Here is a 24808-nt window from a genome sequence, read left to right as displayed (position 1 = left end):
GGGACTATTACAGAATAGGCTTGGGAAGGCCTGTCTACCTACCAGGGTCAAGCAAGTAATTTGCTGGGGCTATTAGAGAATAGGCTTGGGAAGGCCTGTCTAGCTTCCAGGGAGAAATAAGTCATGGGCTGAGGATATTCGAGAATTGGCTTGGGCTATAAGAGAATTGGTTTGGGAGGGCTTGTATACCTACCAGGGGCAAGCAAGTAATTTGCTGGGGCTATTACAGAATAAGCTTGGGAAGGCCTGTCTACCTACCAGGGGCAAGCAAGTAATTTGCTGGGACTATTACAGAATAGGCTTAGGAAGGCCTTTCTACTTACCAGGGGCAAGCAAGTAATGTGTGGGGGCTATGAGAGAAAAGGCTTGGGAAGGCCTGTCTACAAAACAGGGGCAAGCAAGTAATTTCATGGGGCTATTAAAGAATAGGCTTGGGAAGGCAAGTCTACCTACCAGGGGCAAGCAAGTAATTTGCTGGTGCTATGAGAGAAAAGGCTTGGGAAGGCCTGTTTACCTACCAGGGGCAAGCAAGTAATTTGCTGGGTCTATTACAGAATAGGCTTAGGAAGGCCTTTCTACTTACCAGGGGCAAGCAAGTAATGTGTGGGGGCTATGAGAGAAAAGGCTTGGGAAGGCCTGTCTACAAACCAGGGGCAAGCAAGTAATTTCCTGGGGCTATTAAAGAATAGGCTTGGGAAGGCAAGTCTACCTACCAGGGGCAAGCAAGTAATTTGCTGGTGCTATGAGAGAAAAGGCTTGGGAAGGCCTGTTTACCTACCAGGGGCAAGCAAGTAATGTGCTGGGGCAATTAGAGAATTGGCTTGGGATATAAGAGAATTGTTTCGATAAGGCCAGTCGACCTACCAGGTATAAGCAAGTAATTTGCTGGGGCTATGAAAGAATAGGCTTGGGAAGGCCAGTCTACCTACCAGGTATAAGCAAGTGATTTGCTGGGGCTGTTACAGAATAGGCTTGCAAAAGCCTGTACACCTCCCAGGGGCAAGCAAGTAATGGTCATGGGCTATGAGAGAATTGGCTTGGGATATAAGAGAATTGGCTCGGGAAGGCCAGTCAAACTACCAAGGATAAGAAAGTAATTTGCTGGGGCTATGAGAGAATAGGCATGGGAAGGCATGTTTACCTACCAGGGGCAAGCAAGTAATGTGCAGGGGCTATGAGAGAAAAGGCTTGGGAAGGCCTGTGTACCTACCAGGGGCAAGCAATTTGCTGGGGCTATTACAGAATAGGCTTGGGAATGTCTTTCTACCTACCAGGGGCAAGCAAATAAATTGCTGGGGCTATTACAGAATAGGCTTGGGAAGGCATGTCTAACTACCAGCAGCAACCAAGTAATGTGCTGGGGCTATTCGAGAATTGGCTTGGGAAGGCCTGTCTACCTACCAGGGTTAAGCAAGTAATTTGCTGGGACTATGAGAGAATAGGCATGGGAAGGCATGTTTACCTACCAGGGGCAAGCAAGTAATGTGCAGGGGCTATGAGAGAAAAGGCTTGGGAAGGCCTGTGTACCTACCAGGGGCAAGCAAGTAATGTGCAGGGGCTATTAGAGAATTGGCTTGGGAAGGCCTGTCTACCTACCAGGGGCAAGCAAGTAATATGCTGGGGCTATTACAGAATAGGCTTGGGAAGGACTGTCTACCTACCAGGGGCAAGCAAGTAATTTGCTGGGGCTATTACAGAATAGGCTTGGGAAGGCCTGTCTACCTAACAGGGGCAAGCAAGTAATTTGCAGCGGCTATTACAGAATAGGCTTGGGAAGGCCTGTCTACCTACCAGGGAGAAATAAGTCATGGGCTGAGGCGATGAGAGAATAGGCTTGGGAAGGCCTGTCTACCTACCAGGGACAAGCAAGTAATTTGCTGGGACTATTACAGAATAGGCTTGGGAAGGCCTGTCTACCTACCAGGGGCAAGCAAGTAATGTGCAGGGGCTATTAGAGAATTGGCTTGGGCTATAAGAGAATTGGTTTGGAAAGGCCTGTCTACCTCCCAGGGGCAAGCAAGTAAATTGCTGGGGCTATTACAGAATAGGCTTGGGAAGGCATGTCAAACTACCAGCAGCAACCAAGTAATGTGCTGGGGCTATGACAGAATAGGCTTGGGAAGGCCTTTCTACCTACCAGGGGCAAGCAAGTAATGTGCTGGGGCTATTCGAGAATTGGCTTGGGCTATAAGAGAATTGGTTTGGGAAGGACTGTCTACCTACCAGGGGCAAGCAAGTAATTTGCTGGGACTATGACAGAATAGGCTTGGGAAGGCCTGTCTACCTACCAGGGGCAAGCAAGTAATTTGCTGGGGCTATTACAGAATAGGCTTGGGAAGGCCTGTCTAGCTACCAGGGAGAAATAAGTCATGGGCTGAGGCGATGAGAGAATAGGCTTGGGAAGGCCTATCTACCTACCAGGGGCAAGCAAGTAATTTGCTGGGGCTATGAGAGAAAAGGCTTGGGAAGGCCTGTCTACCTACCAGGGGCAAGCAAGTAATGTGCTGGGGCTATTAGAGAATAGGCTTGGGAAGGCCTGTCTACCTACCAGGGGCACTCAAGTAATGTGCAGGGGCTATTACAGAATAGGCTTGGGAAAGCCTGTCTACCTACCAGGGGCAAGCAAGTAATGTGCAGGGGCTATTAGAGAATTGGCTTGGGAAGGCCTGTCTACCTACCAGGGGAAAGCAAGTAATTTGCTGGGGCTATTACAGAATAGGCTTGGGAAGGCCTGTCTACCTACCAGGGGCAAGCAAGTAATTTGCTGGGGCTATTACAGAATAGGCTTGGGAAGGCCTGTCTACCTACCAGGGGCAAGCAAGTAATTTGCAGCGGCTATTACAGAATAGGCTTGGGAAGGCCTGTCTACCTACCAGGGAGAAATAAGTCATGGGCTGAGGCGATGAGAGAATAGGCTTGGGAAGGCCTGTCTACCTACCAGGGACAAGCAAGTAATTTGCTGGGACTATTACAGAATAGGCTTGGGAAGGCCTGTCTACCTACCAGGGGCAAGCAAGTAATGTGCAGGGGCTATTAAAGAATTGGCATGGGAAGGCCTGTCTACCTACCAGGGGCAAGCAAGTAATGTGCAGGGGCTATTAGAGAATTGGCTTGGGCTATAAGAGAATTGGTTTGGAAAGGCCTGTCTACCTCCCAGGGGCAAGCAAGTAATTTGCTGGGACTATTAGAGAATAGGCTTGGGAAGGCCTGTCTACCTACCAGGGGCAAGTAAGTAATGTGCAGGGGCTATTAGAGAATAGGCTTGGGATATAAGAGAATTGGCTCGGGAAGACCAGTCGACCTACCAGGGAGAAATAAGTCATGAGCTGAGGCAATGAGAGAATAGGCTTGGGAAGGGCAGTCTACCTACCAGGGACAAGCAAGTAATTTGCTGGGACTATTACAGAATAGGCTTGGGAAGGCCTGTCTAGCTACCAGGGAGAAATAAGTCATGGGCTGAGGCGATGAGAGAATAGGCTTGGGAAGGCCTATCTACCTACCAGGGGCAAGCAAGTAATTTGCTGGGACTATTACAGAACAGGCTTGGGAAAGCCTGTCTACCTACCAGGGGCAAGCAAGTAATGTGCAGGGGCTATAAGATAATTGGTTCGGGAAGGCCAGTCGACATACCAGGGAGAAGTAAGTCATGGGCTGAGGCAATGAGAGAATAGGCTTGGGAAGGGCAGTCTACCTACCAGGGACAAGCAAGTAATTTGCTGGGACTATTACAGAATAGGCTTGGGAAAGCCTGTCTACCTACCAGGGGCAAGCAAGTAATGTGCAGGGGCTATTAGAGAACTGGCTTGGGAAGGCCTGTCTACCTACCAGGGGCAAGCAAGTAATTTGCTTGGGCTATTACAGAATAGGTTTGGGAAGGCCAGTCTACCTACCAGGGAGAAGCAAGTAATTTTCTGGGACTATTACAGAATAGGCTTGGGAAGGCCTGTCTACCTACCAGGGAGAAATAAGTCATGGGCTGAGGCGATGAGAGAATTGGCTTGGGAAGGCCTGTCTACCTACCAGGGGCAAGCAAGTAATTTGCTGGTGCTATTACAGAATAGGCATGGGAAGTCCTGTCTACTTACCAGGGACAAGCAAGTAATTTGCTGGGACTATTACAGAATAGGCTTGGGAAGGCCTGTCTACCTACCAGGGGCAAGCAAGTAATTTGCTGGGGCTATTACAGAATAGGCTTGGGAAGGCATGTCTACCTACCAGCGGCAAGCAAGTAATTTGCTAGGACTATTTCAGAATAGGCTTGGGAAGGCCTGTCTACCTACCAGAGGCAAGCAAGTAATGTGCAGGGGGTATTAGAGAATTGGCTTGGGATATAAGAGAATTGGCTCGGGAAAGCCTGTCTACCTACCAGGGGCAAGCAAGTAATGTGCAGGGACTATAAGAGAATTGGCTTGGGAAGGCCTGTCTACCTACCAGGGGCAAGCAAATAATTTGCTGGGGCTATTACAGAATAGGCTTGGGAAGGCCTGTCTACCTACCAGGGGCAAGCAAGTAATGTGCATGGGCTATTAGAGAATTGGCTTGGGATATAAGGGAATTGGCTCGGGAAGATCAGTCGACCTACCAGGGAGAAGTAAGTCATGGGCTGAGGTAATGAGAGAACAGGCTTGGGAAGGGCAGTCTACCTACCAGGGGCAAGCAAGTAATGTGCAGGGGCTATTAGAGAATTGGCTTGGGCTATAAGAGAATTGGTTTGGAAAGGCCTGTCTACCTCCCAGGGGCAAGCAAATAATTTGCTGGGACTATTACAGAATAGGCTTGGGAAGGCCTGTCTACCTACCAGGGGCAAGCAAGTAATTTGCAGGGGCTATGAGAGAAAAGGCTTGGGAAGGCCTGTCTACCTACCAGGGGCAAGCAAGTAATTTGCAGCGGCTATTACAGAATAGGCCAGGGAAAGCCTGTCTACCTCCCAGGGAGAAATAAGTCATTGGCTGAGGCGATGAGACAATAGGCTTGGGAAGGCCTATCTACCTACCAGGGGCAAGCAAGTAACTTGCTGGGACTATTACAGAATAGGCTTGGGAAAGCCTGTCTACCTACCAGGGGCAAGCAAGTAATATGCAGGGGCTATTAAAGAATAGGCTTGGGAAAGCCTGTCTACCTACCAGGGACAAGGAAGTAATTTGCTGGGACTATTACAGAATAGGTTTGGGAGGGCAAGCAAGTAATGTGCAGGGGCTATTACAGAATTGGCTTGGGAAGGCCTGTCTAACTACCAGGGGCAAGCAAGTAATTTGCTGGGGCTATTACAGAATAGGATTGGGAAGGCCTGTATACCTACCAGGGGCAAGCAAGTAATTTGCAGGGGCTATTACAGAATAGGCTTGGGAAGCCCCGTCTACCTAACAGGGGCAAGCATGTAATGTGCCTGGGCTATCAGAGAATTGGCTTGGGATTTAAGAGAATTGGCTCGGGAAGGCCTGTCTACCTACCAGGGACAAGCAGGTAATTTGCTGAGACTATTAGAGAATAGGCTTGGGAAAGCCTGTCTACCTACCAGGGGCAAGCAAGTAATGTGCAGGGGCTATTAGAGAATTGGCTTGGGATATAAGAGAATTGGCTCTGGAAGGCCAGGCGACCTACTAGTGAGAAGTAAGTCATGGGCTGAGGCAATGAGAGAATAGGCTTGGGAAGGGCAGTCTACCTACCAGGGGCAAGCAAGTAATTTGCTGGGGCTATTACAGAATAGGCTTGGGAAGGCCTGTCTACCAACCAGGGGCAAGCAAGTAATTTGCAGGGGTTATTACAGAATACGCTTGGGAAGCCCCGTCTACCTACCAGGGGCAAGCAAGTAATGTGCCTGGGCTATCAGAGAATTGGCTTGGGATTTAAGAGAATTGGCTCATGAAGGCTTGTTTACCTACCAGGGGCAAGCAAGTAATTTGCTGGGACTATTACAGAATAGGCTTGGGAAGGCCTGTCTACCTACCAGGGGCAAGCAAGTAATGTGCAGGGGCTATTACAGAATAGGCTTGGGAATGCCTGTCTACCTATCAGGGACAAACAAGTAATTTGCTGGGACTATTACAGAATAGGCTTGGGAAAGCCTGTCTACCTACCAGGGGCAAGCAAGTAATGTGCAGGGGCTATTAGAGAATTGTCTTGTGAAGGCCTATCTACCTACCAGGGGCAAGCAAGTAATTTGCTGGGGCTATTACAGAATAGGCTTGGGAAGGCCTGTCTGCTGACCAGGGGCAAACAAGTAATTTGCTGGGGCTATTACAGAATAGGATTGGGAAGGCCTGTATACCTACCAGGGATAAGCAAGTAATTTGCTGGGGCTATGAGAGAAAAGGCTTGGGAAGGCCTGTCTACCTACCTGGGGCAAGCAAGTAATTTGCTGGGGCTATTACAGAATAGGCTTGGGAAGGCCTGTCTACCTACCAGGGGCAAGCAAGTAATTTGCTGGGACTATTAGAGAATTGGCTTTGGAAGCCCTGTCTACCTACCAGGGGCAAGCAAGTAATTTGCTGGGGCTATTACATAATAGGCTTGGGAAGGCCTGTCTACCTACCAGGGGCAAGCAAGTAATGTGCAGGGGCTATGAGAGAAAAGGCTTGGGAAGGCCTGTCTACCATACCAGGGGCAAGCAAGTAATTTCCAGGGGCTATGAGAGAAAAGACTTTGGAAGGCCTGTCTACCATACCAGGGGCAAGCAAATAATTTGCTGGGGCTATTACAGAATAGGCTTGGGAAGGCCTGTCTACCTACCAGGGGCAAGCAAGTAATTTGTGGGGCTATTACAGAATAGGTTTGGGAAGGCCTGTCTACCTACCAGGGGCAAGCAAGTAATTTGCTGGGACTATTACAGAATAGGCTTGGGAAGGCCTGTCTACCTACCAGGGGCAAGCAAGTAATTTGCTGGGACTATTACAGAATAGGCTTGGGAAAGATGTCTACCTACCAGGGGCAAGCAAGTAATGTGCAGGGGCTATTAGAGAATTGGCTTGGGAAGCCCTGTCTACCTACCAGGGACAAGCAAGTAATTTGCTGGGACTATTACAGAATAGGCTTGGGAAGGCCTGTCTACCTACCAGGGAGAAATAAGTCATGGGCTGAGGCGATGAGAGAATAGGCTTGGGAAGGCCTATCGACCTACCAGGGGCAAGCAAGTAATTTGCTAGGACTATTACAGAATAGGCTTGGGAAAGCCTGTCTACCTACCAGGGGCAAGCAAGTAATTTGCTGGGGCTATTACAGAATAGGCTTGGGAAGGCCTGTCTACCTACCAGGGACAAGCAAGTAATTTGCTGGGACTATTACAGAATAGGCTTGGGAAGGCCTGTCTACCTACCAGGGAGAAATAAGTCATGGGCTGAGGCGATGAGAGAATAGGCTTGGGAAGGCCTATCGACCTACAAGGGGCAAGCAAGTAATTTGCTAGGACTATTACAGAATAGGCTTGGGAAAGCCTGTCTACCTACCAGGGGCAAGCAAGTAATTTGCTGGGGCTATTACAGAATAGGCTTGGGAAGGCCTGTCTACCTACCAGGGACAAGCAAGTAATTTGCTGGGACTATTACAGAATAGGCTTGGGAAGGCCTGTCTACCTACCAGGGAGAAATAAGTCATGGGCTGAGGCGATGAGAGAATAGGCTTGGGAAGGCCTATCGACTTACCAGGGGCAAGCAAGTAATTTGCTGGGACTATTACAGAATAGGCTTGGGAAGGCCTGTCTACCTACCAGGGGCAAGCAAGTAATTTGCTGGGACTATTACAGAATAGGCTTGGGAAAGCCTGTCTACCTACTATGGGCAAGCAAGTAATGTGCAGGGGCTATTAGAGAATTGGCTTGGGATTTAAGAGAATTGGCTCGGGAAGGGCTGTCTACCTACCAGGGGCAAGCAAGTAATTTGCAGCGGCTATTACAGAATAGGCTTGGGAAAGCCTGTCTACCTACCAGGGAGAAATAAGTCATGGGCTGAGGCGATGAGAGAATAGGCTTGGGAAGGCCTATCTACCTACCAGGGGCAAGCAAGTAACTTGCTGGGACTATTAAAGAATAGGCTTGGGAAAGCCTGTCTACCTACCAGGGAGAAATAAGTCATGGGCTGAGGCGATGAGAGAATAGGCTTGGGAAGGCCTATCTACCTACCAGGGGCAAGCAAGTAACTTGCTGGGACTATTACAGAATAGGCTTGGGAAAGCCTGTCTACCTACCATGGGCAAGCAAGTAATATGCAGGGGCTATTAAAGAATAGGCTTGGGAAAGCCTGTCTACCTACCAGGGGCAAGCAAGTAATGTGCCTGGGCTATCAGAGAATTGGCTTGGGATATAAGAGAAATGGCTCGGGAAGGCCAGGCGACCTACTAGGGAGAAGTAAGTCATGGGCTGAGGCAATGAGAGAATAGGCTTGGGAAGGGCAGTCTACCTACTAGGGGCAAGCAAGTAATTTGCTGGGGCTATTACAGAATAGGCTTGGGAAGGCCTGTCTACCGACCAGGGGCAAGCAAGTAATGTGCCTGGGCTATCAGAGAATTGGCTTGGGATTTAAGAGAATTGGCTCGGGAAGGGCTGTCTACCTACCAGGGGCAAGCAAGTAATTTGCAGCGGCTATTACAGAATAGGCCAGGGAAAGCCTGTCTACCTCCCAGGGAGAAATAAGTCATTGGCTGAGGCGATGAGACAATAGGCTTGGGAAGGCCTATCTACTTACCAGGGGCAAGCAAGTAACTTGCTGGGACTATTACAGAATAGGCTTGGGAAAGCCTGTCTACCTACCAGGGGCAAGCAAGTAATATGCAGGGGCTATTAAAGAATAGGCTTGGGAAAGCCTGTCTACCTACCAGGGACAAGGAAGTAATTTGCTGGGACTATTACAGAATAGGTTTGGGAGGGCAAGCAAGTAATGTGCAGGGGCTATTACAGAATTGGCTTGGGAAGGCCTGTCTAACTACCAGGGGCAAGCAAGTAATTTGCTGGGGCTATTACAGAATAGGATTGGGAAGGCCTGTATACCTACCAGGGGCAAGCAAGTAATTTGCAGGGGCTATTACAGAATAGGCTTGGGAAGCCCCGTCTACCTAACAGGGGCAAGCATGTAATGTGCCTGGGCTATCAGAGAATTGGCTTGGGATTTAAGAGAATTGGCTCGGGAAGGCCTGTCTACCTACCAGGGACAAGCAGGTAATTTGCTGAGACTATTAGAGAATAGGCTTGGGAAAGCCTGTCTACCTACCAGGGGCAAGCAAGTAATGTGCAGGGGCTATTAGAGAATTGGCTTGGGATATAAGAGAATTGGCTCTGGAAGGCCAGGCGACCTACTAGTGAGAAGTAAGTCATGGGCTGAGGCAATGAGAGAATAGGCTTGGGAAGGGCAGTCTACCTACCAGGGGCAAGCAAGTAATTTGCTGGGGCTATTACAGAATAGGCTTGGGAAGGCCTGTCTACCAACCAGGGGCAAGCAAGTAATTTGCAGGGGTTATTACAGAATACGCTTGGGAAGCCCCGTCTACCTACCAGGGGCAAGCAAGTAATGTGCCTGGGCTATCAGAGAATTGGCTTGGGATTTAAGAGAATTGGCTCATGAAGGCTTGTTTACCTACCAGGGGCAAGCAAGTAATTTGCTGGGACTATTACAGAATAGGCTTGGGAAGGCCTGTCTACCTACCAGGGGCAAGCAAGTAATGTGCAGGGGCTATTACAGAATAGGCTTGGGAATGCCTGTCTACCTATCAGGGACAAACAAGTAATTTGCTGGGACTATTACAGAATAGGCTTGGGAAAGCCTGTCTACCTACCAGGGGCAAGCAAGTAATGTGCAGGGGCTATTAGAGAATTGTCTTGTGAAGGCCTATCTACCTACCAGGGGCAAGCAAGTAATTTGCTGGGGCTATTACAGAATAGGCTTGGGAAGGCCTGTCTGCTGACCAGGGGCAAACAAGTAATTTGCTGGGGCTATTACAGAATAGGATTGGGAAGGCCTGTATACCTACCAGGGATAAGCAAGTAATTTGCTGGGGCTATGAGAGAAAAGGCTTGGGAAGGCCTGTCTACCTACCTGGGGCAAGCAAGTAATTTGCTGGGGCTATTACAGAATAGGCTTGGGAAGGCCTGTCTACCTACCAGGGGCAAGCAAGTAATTTGCTGGGACTATTAGAGAATTGGCTTTGGAAGCCCTGTCTACCTACCAGGGGCAAGCAAGTAATTTGCTGGGGCTATTACATAATAGGCTTGGGAAGGCCTGTCTACCTACCAGGGGCAAGCAAGTAATGTGCAGGGGCTATGAGAGAAAAGGCTTGGGAAGGCCTGTCTACCATACCAGGGGCAAGCAAGTAATTTCCAGGGGCTATGAGAGAAAAGACTTTGGAAGGCCTGTCTACCATACCAGGGGCAAGCAAATAATTTGCTGGGGCTATTACAGAATAGGCTTGGGAAGGCCTGTCTACCTACCAGGGGCAAGCAAGTAATTTGTGGGGCTATTACAGAATAGGTTTGGGAAGGCCTGTCTACCTACCAGGGGCAAGCAAGTAATTTGCTGGGACTATTACAGAATAGGCTTGGGAAGGCCTGTCTACCTACCAGGGGCAAGCAAGTAATTTGCTGGGACTATTACAGAATAGGCTTGGGAAAGATGTCTACCTACCAGGGGCAAGCAAGTAATGTGCAGGGGCTATTAGAGAATTGGCTTGGGAAGCCCTGTCTACCTACCAGGGACAAGCAAGTAATTTGCTGGGACTATTACAGAATAGGCTTGGGAAGGCCTGTCTACCTACCAGGGAGAAATAAGTCATGGGCTGAGGCGATGAGAGAATAGGCTTGGGAAGGCCTATCGACCTACCAGGGGCAAGCAAGTAATTTGCTAGGACTATTACAGAATAGGCTTGGGAAAGCCTGTCTACCTACCAGGGGCAAGCAAGTAATTTGCTGGGGCTATTACAGAATAGGCTTGGGAAGGCCTGTCTACCTACCAGGGACAAGCAAGTAATTTGCTGGGACTATTACAGAATAGGCTTGGGAAGGCCTGTCTACCTACCAGGGAGAAATAAGTCATGGGCTGAGGCGATGAGAGAATAGGCTTGGGAAGGCCTATCGACCTACAAGGGGCAAGCAAGTAATTTGCTAGGACTATTACAGAATAGGCTTGGGAAAGCCTGTCTACCTACCAGGGGCAAGCAAGTAATTTGCTGGGGCTATTACAGAATAGGCTTGGGAAGGCCTGTCTACCTACCAGGGACAAGCAAGTAATTTGCTGGGACTATTACAGAATAGGCTTGGGAAGGCCTGTCTACCTACCAGGGAGAAATAAGTCATGGGCTGAGGCGATGAGAGAATAGGCTTGGGAAGGCCTATCGACTTACCAGGGGCAAGCAAGTAATTTGCTGGGACTATTACAGAATAGGCTTGGGAAGGCCTGTCTACCTACCAGGGGCAAGCAAGTAATTTGCTGGGACTATTACAGAATAGGCTTGGGAAAGCCTGTCTACCTACTATGGGCAAGCAAGTAATGTGCAGGGGCTATTAGAGAATTGGCTTGGGATTTAAGAGAATTGGCTCGGGAAGGGCTGTCTACCTACCAGGGGCAAGCAAGTAATTTGCAGCGGCTATTACAGAATAGGCTTGGGAAAGCCTGTCTACCTACCAGGGAGAAATAAGTCATGGGCTGAGGCGATGAGAGAATAGGCTTGGGAAGGCCTATCTACCTACCAGGGGCAAGCAAGTAACTTGCTGGGACTATTAAAGAATAGGCTTGGGAAAGCCTGTCTACCTACCAGGGAGAAATAAGTCATGGGCTGAGGCGATGAGAGAATAGGCTTGGGAAGGCCTATCTACCTACCAGGGGCAAGCAAGTAACTTGCTGGGACTATTACAGAATAGGCTTGGGAAAGCCTGTCTACCTACCATGGGCAAGCAAGTAATATGCAGGGGCTATTAAAGAATAGGCTTGGGAAAGCCTGTCTACCTACCAGGGGCAAGCAAGTAATGTGCCTGGGCTATCAGAGAATTGGCTTGGGATTTAAGAGAAATGGCTCGGGAAGGCCAGGCGACCTACTAGGGAGAAGTAAGTCATGGGCTGAGGCAATGAGAGAATAGGCTTGGGAAGGGCAGTCTACCTACTAGGGGCAAGCAAGTAATTTGCTGGGGCTATTACAGAATAGGCTTGGGAAGGCCTGTCTACCGACCAGGGGCAAGCAAGTAATGTGCCTGGGCTATCAGAGAATTGGCTTGGGATTTAAGAGAATTGGCTCGGGAAGGGCTGTCTACCTACCAGGGGCAAGCAAGTAATTTGCAGCGGCTATTACAGAATAGGCCAGGGAAAGCCTGTCTACCTCCCAGGGAGAAATAAGTCATTGGCTGAGGCGATGAGACAATAGGCTTGGGAAGGCCTATCTACTTACCAGGGGCAAGCAAGTAACTTGCTGGGACTATTACAGAATAGGCTTGGGAAAGCCTGTCTACCTACCAGGGGCAAGCAAGTAATATGCAGGGGCTATTAAAGAATAGGCTTGGGAAAGCCTGTCTACCTACCAGGGACAAGGAAGTAATTTGCTGGGACTATTACAGAATAGGTTTGGGAGGGCAAGCAAGTAATGTGCAGGGGCTATTACAGAATTGGCTTGGGAAGGCCTGTCTAACTACCAGGGGCAAGCAAGTAATTTGCTGGGGCTATTACAGAATAGGATTGGGAAGGCCTGTATACCTACCAGGGGCAAGCAAGTAATTTGCAGGGGCTATTACAGAATAGGCTTGGGAAGCCCCGTCTACCTAACAGGGGCAAGCATGTAATGTGCCTGGGCTATCAGAGAATTGGCTTGGGATTTAAGAGAATTGGCTCGGGAAGGCCTGTCTACCTACCAGGGACAAGCAGGTAATTTGCTGAGACTATTAGAGAATAGGCTTGGGAAAGCCTGTCTACCTACCAGGGGCAAGCAAGTAATGTGCAGGGGCTATTAGAGAATTGGCTTGGGATATAAGAGAATTGGCTCTGGAAGGCCAGGCGACCTACTAGTGAGAAGTAAGTCATGGGCTGAGGCAATGAGAGAATAGGCTTGGGAAGGGCAGTCTACCTACCAGGGGCAAGCAAGTAATTTGCTGGGGCTTTTACAGAATAGGCTTGGGAAGGCCTGTCTACCAACCAGGGGCAAGCAAGTAATTTGCAGGGGTTATTACAGAATACGCTTGGGAAGCCCCGTCTACCTACCAGGGGCAAGCAAGTAATGTGCCTGGGCTATCAGAGAATTGGCTTGGGATTTAAGAGAATTGGCTCATGAAGGCTTGTTTACCTACCAGGGGCAAGCAAGTAATTTGCTGGGACTATTACAGAATAGGCTTGGGAAGGCCTGTCTACCTACCAGGGGCAAGCAAGTAATGTGCAGGGGCTATTACAGAATAGGCTTGGGAATGCCTGTCTACCTATCAGGGACAAACAAGTAATTTGCTGGGACTATTACAGAATAGGCTTGGGAAAGCCTGTCTACCTACCAGGGGCAAGCAAGTAATGTGCAGGGGCTATTAGAGAATTGTCTTGTGAAGGCCTATCTACCTACCAGGGGCAAGCAAGTAATTTGCTGGGGCTATTACAGAATAGGCTTGGGAAGGCCTGTCTGCTGACCAGGGGCAAGCAAGTAATTTGCTGGGGCTATTACAGAATAGGATTGGGAAGGCCTGTATACCTACCAGGGATAAGCAAGTAATTTGCTGGGGCTATGAGAGAAAAGGCTTGGGAAGGCCTGTCTACCTACCTGGGGCAAGCAAGTAATTTGCTGGGGCTATTACAGAATAGGCTTGGGAAGGCCTGTCTACCTACCAGGGGCAAGCAAGTAATTTGCTGGGACTATTAGAGAATTGGCTTGGGAAGCCCTGTCTACCTACCAGGGGCAAGCAAGTAATTTGCTGGGGCTATTACATAATAGGCTTGGGAAGGCCTGTCTACCTACCAGGGGCAAGCAAGTAATGTGCAGGGGCTATGAGAGAAAAGGCTTGGGAAGGCCTGTCTACCATACCAGGGGCAAGCAAGTAATTTCCAGGGGCTATGAGAGAAAAGACTTTGGAAGGCCTGTCTACCATACCAGGGGCAAGCAAATAATTTGCTGGGGCTATTACAGAATAGGCTTGGGAAGGCCTGTCTACCTACCAGGGGCAAGCAAGTAATTTGTGGGGCTATTACAGAATAGGTTTGGGAAGGCCTGTCTACCTACCAGGGGCAAGCAAGTAATTTGCTGGGACTATTACAGAATAGGCTTGGGAAGGCCTGTCTACCTACCAGGGGCAAGCAAGTAATTTGCTGGGACTATTACAGAATAGGCTTGGGAAAGATGTCTACCTACCAGGGGCAAGCAAGTAATGTGCAGGGGCTATTAGAGAATTGGCTTGGGAAGCCCTGTCTACCTACCAGGGACAAGCAAGTAATTTGCTGGGACTATTACAGAATAGGCTTGGGAAGGCCTGTCTACCTACCAGGGAGAAATAAGTCATGGGCTGAGGCGATGAGAGAATAGGCTTGGGAAGGCCTATCGACCTACCAGGGGCAAGCAAGTAATTTGCTAGGACTATTACAGAATAGGCTTGGGAAAGCCTGTCTACCTACCAGGGGCAAGCAAGTAATTTGCTGGGGCTATTACAGAATAGGCTTGGGAAGGCCTGTCTACCTACCAGGGACAAGCAAGTAATTTGCTGGGACTATTACAGAATAGGCTTGGGAAGGCCTGTCTACCTACCAGGGAGAAATAAGTCATGGGCTGAGGCGATGAGAGAATAGGCTTGGGAAGGCCTATCGACCTACAAGGGGCAAGCAAGTAATTTGCTAGGACTATTACAGAATAGGCTTGGGAAAGCCTGTCTACCTACCAGGGGCAAGCAAGTAATTTGCTGGGGCTATTACAGAATAGGCTTGGGAAGGCCTGTCTACCTACCAGGGACAAGCAAGTAATTTGCTGGGACTATTACAGAATAGGCTTGGGAAGGCCTGTCTACCTACCAGGGAGAAATAAGTCATGGGCTGAGGCGATGAGAGAATAGGCTTGGGAAGGCCTATCGACTTACCAGGGGCAAGCAAGTAATTTGCTGGGACTATTACAGAATAGGCTTGGGAAGGCCTGTCTACCTACCAGGGGCAAGCAAGTAATTTGCTGGGACTATTACAGAATAGGCTTGGGAAAGCCTGTCTACCTACTATGGGCAAGCAAGTAATGTGCAGGGGCTATTAGAGAATTGGCTTGGGATTTAAGAGAATTGGCTCGGGAAGGGCTGTCTACCTACCAGGGGCAAGCAAGTAATTTGCAGCGGCTATTACAGAATAGGCTTGGGAAAGCCTGTCTACCTACCAGGGAGAAATAAGTCATGGGCTGAGGCGATGAGAGAATAGGCTTGGGAAGGCCTATCTACCTACCAGGGGCAAGCAAGTAACTTGCTGGGACTATTAAAGAATAGGCTTGGGAAAGCCTGTCTACCTACCAGGGAGAAATAAGTCATGGGCTGAGGCGATGAGAGAATAGGCTTGGGAAGGCCTATCTACCTACCAGGGGCAAGCAAGTAACTTGCTGGGACTATTACAGAATAGGCTTGGGAAAGCCTGTCTACCTACCATGGGCAAGCAAGTAATATGCAGGGGCTATTAAAGAATAGGCTTGGGAAAGCCTGTCTACCTACCAGGGGCAAGCAAGTAATGTGCCTGGGCTATCAGAGAATTGGCTTGGGATTTAAGAGAAATGGCTCGGGAAGGCCAGGCGACCTACTAGGGAGAAGTAAGTCATGGGCTGAGGCAATGAGAGAATAGGCTTGGGAAGGGCAGTCTACCTACTAGGGGCAAGCAAGTAATTTGCTGGGGCTATTACAGAATAGGCTTGGGAAGGCCTGTCTACCGACCAGGGGCAAGCAAGTAATGTGCCTGGGCTATCAGAGAATTGGCTTGGGATTTAAGAGAATTGGCTCGGGAAGGGCTGTCTACCTACCAGGGGCAAGCAAGTAATTTGCAGCGGCTAATACAGAATAGGCCAGGGAAAGCCTGTCTACCTCCCAGGGAGAAATAAGTCATTGGCTGAGGCGATGAGACAATAGGCTTGGGAAGGCCTATCTACTTACCAGGGGCAAGCAAGTAACTTGCTGGGACTATTACAGAATAGGCTTGGGAAAGCCTGTCTACCTACCAGGGGCAAGCAAGTAATATGCAGGGGCTATTAAAGAATAGGCTTGGGAAAGCCTGTCTACCTACCAGGGACAAGGAAGTAATTTGCTGGGACTATTACAGAATAGGTTTGGGAGGGCAAGCAAGTAATGTGCAGGGGCTATTACAGAATTGGCTTGGGAAGGCCTGTCTAACTACCAGGGGCAAGCAAGTAATTTGCTGGGGCTATTACAGAATAGGATTGGGAAGGCCTGTATACCTACCAGGGGCAAGCAAGTAATTTGCAGGGGCTATTACAGAATAGGCTTGGGAAGCCCCGTCTACCTAACAGGGGCAAGCATGTAATGTGCCTGGGCTATCAGAGAATTGGCTTGGGATTTAAGAGAATTGGCTCGGGAAGGCCTGTCTACCTACCAGGGACAAGCAGGTAATTTGCTGAGACTATTAGAGAATAGGCTTGGGAAAGCCTGTCTACCTACCAGGGGCAAGCAAGTAATGTGCAGGGGCTATTAGAGAATTGGCTTGGGATATAAGAGAATTGGCTCTGGAAGGCCAGGCGACCTACTAGTGAGAAGTAAGTCATGGGCTGAGGCAATGAGAGAATAGGCTTGGGAAGGGCAGTCTACCTACCAGGGGCAAGCAAGTAATTTGCTGGGGCTTTTACAGAATAGGCTTGGGAAGGCCTGTCTACCAACCAGGGGCAAGCAAGTAATTTGCAGGGGTTATTACAGAATACGCTTGGGAAGCCCCGTCTACCTACCAGGGGCAAGCAAGTAATGTGCCTGGGCTATCAGAGAATTGGCTTGGGATTTAAGAGAATTGGCTCATGAAGGCTTGTTTACCTACCAGGGGCAAGCAAGTAATTTGCTGGGACTATTACAGAATAGGCTTGGGAAGGCCTGTCTACCTACCAGGGGCAAGCAAGTAATGTGCAGGGGCTATTACAGAATAGGCTTGGGAATGCCTGTCTACCTATCAGGGACAAACAAGTAATTTGCTGGGACTATTACAGAATAGGCTTGGGAAAGCCTGTCTACCTACCAGGGGCAAGCAAGTAATGTGCAGGGGCTATTAGAGAATTGTCTTGTGAAGGCCTATCTACCTACCAGGGGCAAGCAAGTAATTTGCTGGGGCTATTACAGAATAGGCTTGGGAAGGCCTGTCTGCTGACCAGGGGCAAGCAAGTAATTTGCTGGGGCTATTACAGAATAGGATTGGGAAGGCCTGTATACCTACCAGGGATAAGCAAGTAATTTGCTGGGGCTATGAGAGAAAAGGCTTGGGAAGGCCTGTCTACCTACCTGGGGCAAGCAAGTAATTTGCTGGGGCTATTACAGAATAGGCTTGGGAAGGCCTGTCTACCTACCAGGGGCAAGCAAGTAATTTGCTGGGACTATTAGAGAATTGGCTTGGGAAGCCCTGTCTACCTACCAGGGGCAAGCAAGTAATTTGCTGGGGCTATTACATAATAGGCTTGGGAAGGCCTGTCTACCTACCAGGGGCAAGCAAGTAATGTGCAGGGGCTATGAGAGAAAAGGCTTGGGAAGGCCTGTCTACCATACCAGGGGCAAGCAAGTAATTTCCAGGGGCTATGAGAGAAAAGACTTTGGAAGGCCTGTCTACCATACCAGGGGCAAGCAAATAATTTGCTGGGGCTATTACAGAATAGGCTTGGGAAGGCCTGTCTACCTACCAGGGGCAAGCAAGTAATTTGTGGGGCTATTACAGAATAGGTTTGGGAAGGCCTGTCTACCTACCAGGGGCAAGCAAGTAATTTGCTGGGACTATTACAGAATAGGCTTGGGAAGGCCTGTCTACCTACCAGGGGCAAGCAAGTAATTTGCTGGGACTATTACAGAATAGGCTTGGGAAAGATGTCTACCTACCAGGGGCAAGCAAGTAATGTGCAGGGGCTATTAGAGAATTGGCTTGGGAAGCCCTGTCTACCTACCAGGGACAAGCAAGTAATTTGCTGGGACTATTACAGAATAGGCTTGGGAAGGCCTGTCTACCTACCAGGGAGAAATAAGTCATGGGCTGAGGCGATGAGAGAATAGGCTTGGGAAGGCCTATCGACCTACCAGGGGCAAGCAAGTAATTTGCTAGGACTATTACAGAATAGGCTTGGGAAAGCCTGTCTACCTACCAGGGGCAAGCAAGTAATTTGCTGGGGCTATTACAGAATAGGCTTGGGAAGGCCTGTCTACCTACCAGGGACAAGCAAGTAATTTGCTGGGACTATTACAGAATAGGCTTGGGAAGGCCTGTCTACCTACCAGGGAGAAATAAGTCATGGGCTGAGGCGATGAGAGAATAGGCTTGGGAAGGCCTATCGACCTACCAGGGGCAAGCAAGTAATTTGCTGGGACTATTACAGAATAGGCTTGAGAAAGCGTGTCTACCTACCAGGGGCAAGCAAGTAATTTGCTGGGACTATTAAAGAATAGGCTTGGGAAGGCCTGTCTACCTACCACGGGCAAGCAAGTAATTTGCTGGGACTATTACAGAATAGGCTTGGGAAAGATGTCTACCTACCAGGGGCAAGCAAGTAATGTGCAGGGGCTATGAGAGAAAAGGCTTTGGAAGGCCTGTCTAACTACCAGGGGCAAGCAAGTAATTTGCAGGGGCTATGAGAGAAAAGGCTTGGGAAGGCCTGTCTACCTACCAGGGACAAGCAAGTAATTTGCTGGGACTATTACAGAATAGGCTTGGGAAGGCCTGTCTACCTACCAGGGAGAAATAAGTCATGGGCTGAGGCGATGAGAGAATAGGCTTGGGAAGGCCTATCGACCTACCAGGGGCAAGCAAGTAATTTGCTGGGACTATTACAGAATAGGCTTGGGAAAGATGTCTACCTACCAGGGGCAAGCAAGTAATGTGCAGGGGCTATTAGAGAATTGGCTTGGGAAGCCCTGTCTACCTACCAGGGACAAGCAAATAATTTGCTGGGGCTATTACAGAATAGGCTTGGGAAGGCCTGTCTACCTACCAGGGGCAAGCAAGTAATTTGCTGGGGCTATTACAGAATAGCCTTGGGAAGGCCTGTCTACCTACCAGGGGCAAGCAAGTAATTTGCTAGGACTATTACAGAATAGGCTTGGGAAAGCCTGTCTACCTACCAGGGGCAAGCAATAAATTTGCTGGGGCTATTACAGAATAGGCTTGGGAAGGCCTGTCTACCTACCAGGGCAAGCAAGTAATTTGCTGGGACTATTACAGAATAGGCTTGGGAAGGCCTGTCTACTTACCAGGGAGAAATAAGTCATGGGCTGAGGCGATGAGAGAATAGGCTTGGGAAGGCCTATCGACCTACCAGGGGCAAGCAAGTAATTTGCTGGGACTATTACAGAATAGGCTTGGGAAGGCCTGTCTACCTACCAGGGGCAAGCAAGTAATTTGCTGGGACTATTACAGAATAGGCTTGGGAAAGATGTCTACCTACCAGGGGCAAGCAAGTAATGTGCAGGGGCTATGAGAGAAAAGGCTTTGGAAGGCCTGTCTAACTACCAGGGGCAAGCAAGTAATGTGCAGGGGCTATGAGAGAAAAGGCTTTGAAAGGCCTGTCTAACTACCAGGGGCAAGCAAGTAATTTGCAGGGGCTATGAGAGAAAAGGCTTGGGAAGGCCTGTCTACCTACCAGGGACAAGCAAGTAATTTGCTGGGACTATTACAGAATAGGCTTGGGAAGGCCTGTCTACCTACCAGGGGCAAGCAAGTAATTTGCTGGGGCTATTACAGAATAGGCTTGGGAAGGCCTATCGACCTACCAGGGGCAAGCAAGTAATTTGCTTGGACTATTACAGAATAGGCTTGGGAAGGCCTGTCTACCTACCAGGGGCAAGCAAGTAATGTGCAGGGGCTATGAGAGAAAAGGCTTGGGAAGGCCTGTCTACCATACCAGGGGCAAGCAAGTAATTTGCTGGGGCTATTACAGAATAGGCTTGGGAAGGCCTGTCTACCTACCAGGGGCAAGCAAGTAATTTGTGGGGCTATTACAGAATAGGTTTGGGAAGGCCTGTCTACCTACCAGGGGCAAGCAAGTAATGTGCAGGGGCTATTAGAGAATTGGCTTGGGAAGCCCTGTCTACCTACCAGGGGCAAGCAAGTAATTTGCTGGGACTATTACAGAATAGGCTTGGGAAGGCCTGTCTACCTACCAGGGGCAAGCAAGTAATTTGCTGGGACTATTACAGAATAGGCTTGGGAAAGATGTCTACCTACCAGGGGCAAGCAAGTAATGTGCAGGGGCTATGAGAGAAAAGGCTTTGGAAGGCCTGTCTAACTACCAGGGGCAAGCAAGTAATTTGCAGGGGCTTATTAGAGAAAAGGCTTTGAAAGGCCTGTCTAACTACCAGGGGCAAGCAAGTAATTTGCAGGGGCTATGAGAGAAAAGGCTTGGGAAGGCCTGTCTACCTACCAGGGACAAGCAAGTAATTTGCTGGGACTATTACAGAATAGGCTTGGGAAGGCCTGTCTACCTACCAGGGAGAAATAAGTCATGGGCTGAGGCGATGAGAGAATAGGCTTGGGAAGGCCTTTCGACCTACCAGGGGCAAGCAAGTAATTTGCTGGGACTATTACAGAATAGGCTTGGGAAGGCCTGTCTACCTACCAGGGAGAAATAAGTCATGGGCTGAGGCGATGAGAGAATAGGCTTGGGAAGGCCTATCGACTTACCAGGGGCAAGCAAGTAATTTGCTGGGACTATTACAGAATAGGCTTGGGAAGGCCTGTCTACCTACCAGGGGCAAGCAAGTAATTTGCTGGGACTATTACAGAATAGGCTTGGGAAAGCCTGTCTACCTACTATGGGCAAGCAAGTAATGTGCAGGGGCTATTAGAGAATTGGCTTGGGATTTAAGAGAATTGGCTCGGGAAGGGCTGTCTACCTACCAGGGGCAAGCAAGTAATTTGCAGCGGCTATTACAGAATAGGCTTGGGAAAGCCTGTCTACCTACCAGGGAGAAATAAGTCATGGGCTGAGGCGATGAGAGAATAGGCTTGGGAAGGCCTATCTACCTACCAGGGGCAAGCAAGTAACTTGCTGGGACTATTAAAGAATAGGCTTGGGAAAGCCTGTCTACCTACCAGGGAGAAATAAGTCATGGGCTGAGGCGATGAGAGAATAGGCTTGGGAAGGCCTATCTACCTACCAGGGGCAAGCAAGTAACTTGCTGGGACTATTACAGAATAGGCTTGGGAAAGCCTGTCTACCTACCATGGGCAAGCAAGTAATATGCAGGGGCTATTAAAGAATAGGCTTGGGAAAGCCTGTCTACCTACAAGGGGCAAGCAAGTAATGTGCCTGGGCTATCAGAGAATTGGCTTGGGATTTAAGAGAAATGGCTCGGGAAGGCCAGGCGACCTACTAGGGAGAAGTAAGTCATGGGCTGAGGCAATGAGAGAATAGGCTTGGGAAGGGCAGTCTACCTACTAGGGGCAAGCAAGTAATTTGCTGGGGCTATTACAGAATAGGCTTGGGAAGGCCTGTCTACCGACCAGGGGCAAGCAAGTAATGTGCCTGGGCTATCAGAGAATTGGCTTGGGATTTAAGAGAATTGGCTCGGGAAGGGCTGTCTACCTACCAGGGGCAAGCAAGTAATTTGCAGCGGCTATTACAGAATAGGCCAGGGAAAGCCTGTCTACCTCCCAGGGAGAAATAAGTCATTGGCTGAGGCGATGAGACAATAGGCTTGGGAAGGCCTATCTACTTACCAGGGGCAAGCAAGTAACTTGCTGGGACTATTACAGAATAGGCTTGGGAAAGCCTGTCTACCTACCAGGGGCAAGCAAGTAATATGCAGGGGCTATTAAAGAATAGGCTTGGGAAAGCCTGTCTACCTACCAGGGACAAGGAAGTAATTTGCTGGGACTATTACAGAATAGGTTTGGGAGGGCAAGCAAGTAATGTGCAGGGGCTATTACAGAATTGGCTTGGGAAGGCCTGTCTAACTACCAGGGGCAAGCAAGTAATTTGCTGGGGCTATTACAGAATAGGATTGGGAAGGCCTGTATACCTACCAGGGGCAAGCAAGTAATTTGCAGGGGCTATTACAGAATAGGCTTGGGAAGCCCCGTCTACCTAACAGGGGCAAGCATGTAATGTGCCTGGGCTATCAGAGAATTGGCTTGGGATTTAAGAGAATTGGCTCGGGAAGGCCTGTCTACCTACCAGGGACAAGCAGGTAATTTGCTGAGACTATTAGAGAATAGGCTTGGGAAAGCCTGTCTACCTACCAGGGGCAAGCAAGTAATGTGCAGGGGCTATTAGAGAATTGGCTTGGGATATAAGAGAATTGGCTCTGGAAGGCCAGGCGACCTACTAGTGAGAAGTAAGTCATGGGCTGAGGCAATGAGAGAATAGGCTTGGGAAGGGCAGTCTACCTACCAGGGGCAAGCAAGTAATTTGCTGGGGCTTTTACAGAATAGGCTTGGGAAGGCCTGTCTACCAACCAGGGGCAAGCAAGTAATTTGCAGGGGTTATTACAGAATACGCTTGGGAAGCCCCGTCTACCTACCAGGGGCAAGCAAGTAATGTGCCTGGGCTATCAGAGAATTGGCTTGGGATTTAAGAGAATTGGCTCATGAAGGCTTGTTTACCTACCAGGGGCAAGCAAGTAATTTGCTGGGACTATTACAGAATAGGCTTGGGAAGGCCTGTCTACCTACCAGGGGCAAGCAAGTAATGTGCAGGGGCTATTACAGAATAGGCTTGGGAATGCCTGTCTACCTATCAGGGACAAACAAGTAATTTGCTGGGACTATTACAGAATAGGCTTGGGAAAGCCTGTCTACCTACCAGGGGCAAGCAAGTAATGTGCAGGGGCTATTAGAGAATTGTCTTGTGAAGGCCTATCTACCTACCAGGGGCAAGCAAGTAATTTGCTGGGGCTATTACAGAATAGGCTTGGGAAGGCCTGTCTGCTGACCAGGGGCAAGCAAGTAATTTGCTGGGGCTATTACAGAATAGGATTGGGAAGGCCTGTATACCTACCAGGGATAAGCAAGTAATTTGCTGGGGCTATGAGAGAAAAGGCTTGGGAAGGCCTGTCTACCTACCTGGGGCAAGCAAGTAATTTGCTGGGGCTATTACAGAATAGGCTTGGGAAGGCCTGTCTACCTACCAGGGGCAAGCAAGTAATTTGCTGGGACTATTAGAGAATTGGCTTGGGAAGCCCTGTCTACCTACCAGGGGCAAGCAAGTAATTTGCTGGGGCTATTACATAATAGGCTTGGGAAGGCCTGTCTACCTACCAGGGGCAAGCAAGTAATGTGCAGGGGCTATGAGAGAAAAGGCTTGGGAAGGCCTGTCTACCATACCAGGGGCAAGCAAGTAATTTCCAGGGGCTATGAGAGAAAAGACTTTGGAAGGCCTGTCTACCATACCAGGGGCAAGCAAATAATTTGCTGGGGCTATTACAGAATAGGCTTGGGAAGGCCTGTCTACCTACCAGGGGCAAGCAAGTAATTTGTGGGGCTATTACAGAATAGGTTTGGGAAGGCCTGTCTACCTACCAGGGGCAAGCAAGTAATTTGCTGGGACTATTACAGAATAGGCTTGGGAAGGCCTGTCTACCTACCAGGGGCAAGCAAGTAATTTGCTGGGACTATTACAGAATAGGCTTGGGAAAGATGTCTACCTACCAGGGGCAAGCAAGTAATGTGCAGGGGCTATTAGAGAATTGGCTTGGGAAGCCCTGTCTACCTACCAGGGACAAGCAAGTAATTTGCTGGGACTATTACAGAATAGGCTTGGGAAGGCCTGTCTACCTACCAGGGAGAAATAAGTCATGGGCTGAGGCGATGAGAGAATAGGCTTGGGAAGGCCTATCGACCTACCAGGGGCAAGCAAGTAATTTGCTAGGACTATTACAGAATAGGCTTGGGAAAGCCTGTCTACCTACCAGGGGCAAGCAAGTAATTTGCTGGGGCTATTACAGAATAGGCTTGGGAAGGCCTGTCTACCTACCAGGGACAAGCAAGTAATTTGCTGGGACTATTACAGAATAGGCTTGGGAAGGCCTGTCTACCTACCAGGGAGAAATAAGTCATGGGCTGAGGCGATGAGAGAATAGGCTTGGGAAGGCCTATCGACCTACCAGGGGCAAGCAAGTAATTTGCTGGGACTATTACAGAATAGGCTTGAGAAAGCGTGTCTACCTACCAGGGGCAAGCAAGTAATTTGCTGGGACTATTAAAGAATAGGCTTGGGAAGGCCTGTCTACCTACCACGGGCAAGCAAGTAATTTGCTGGGACTATTACAGAATAGGCTTGGGAAAGATGTCTACCTACCAGGGGCAAGCAAGTAATGTGCAGGGGCTATGAGAGAAAAGGCTTTGGAAGGCCTGTCTAACTACCAGGGGCAAGCAAGTAATTTGCAGGGGCTATGAGAGAAAAGGCTTGGGAAGGCCTGTCTACCTACCAGGGACAAGCAAGTAATTTGCTGGGACTATTACAGAATAGGCTTGGGAAGGCCTGTCTACCTACCAGGGAGAAATAAGTCATGGGCTGAGGCGATGAGAGAATAGGCTTGGGAAGGCCTATCGACCTACCAGGGGCAAGCAAGTAATTTGCTGGGACTATTACAGAATAGGCTTGGGAAAGATGTCTACCTACCAGGGGCAAGCAAGTAATGTGCAGGGGCTATTAGAGAATTGGCTTGGGAAGCCCTGTCTACCTACCAGGGACAAGCAAATAATTTGCTGGGGCTATTACAGAATAGGCT

The sequence above is a fragment of the Corythoichthys intestinalis genome, chromosome 18 (assembly GCF_030265065.1).
Source record: "Corythoichthys intestinalis isolate RoL2023-P3 chromosome 18, ASM3026506v1, whole genome shotgun sequence".
In the NCBI taxonomy this organism is placed as follows: Eukaryota; Metazoa; Chordata; class Actinopteri; order Syngnathiformes; family Syngnathidae; genus Corythoichthys; species Corythoichthys intestinalis.
The sequence above is the reverse complement of the archived record's forward strand: the minus strand, read 5'-3'. Positions refer to the sequence as shown.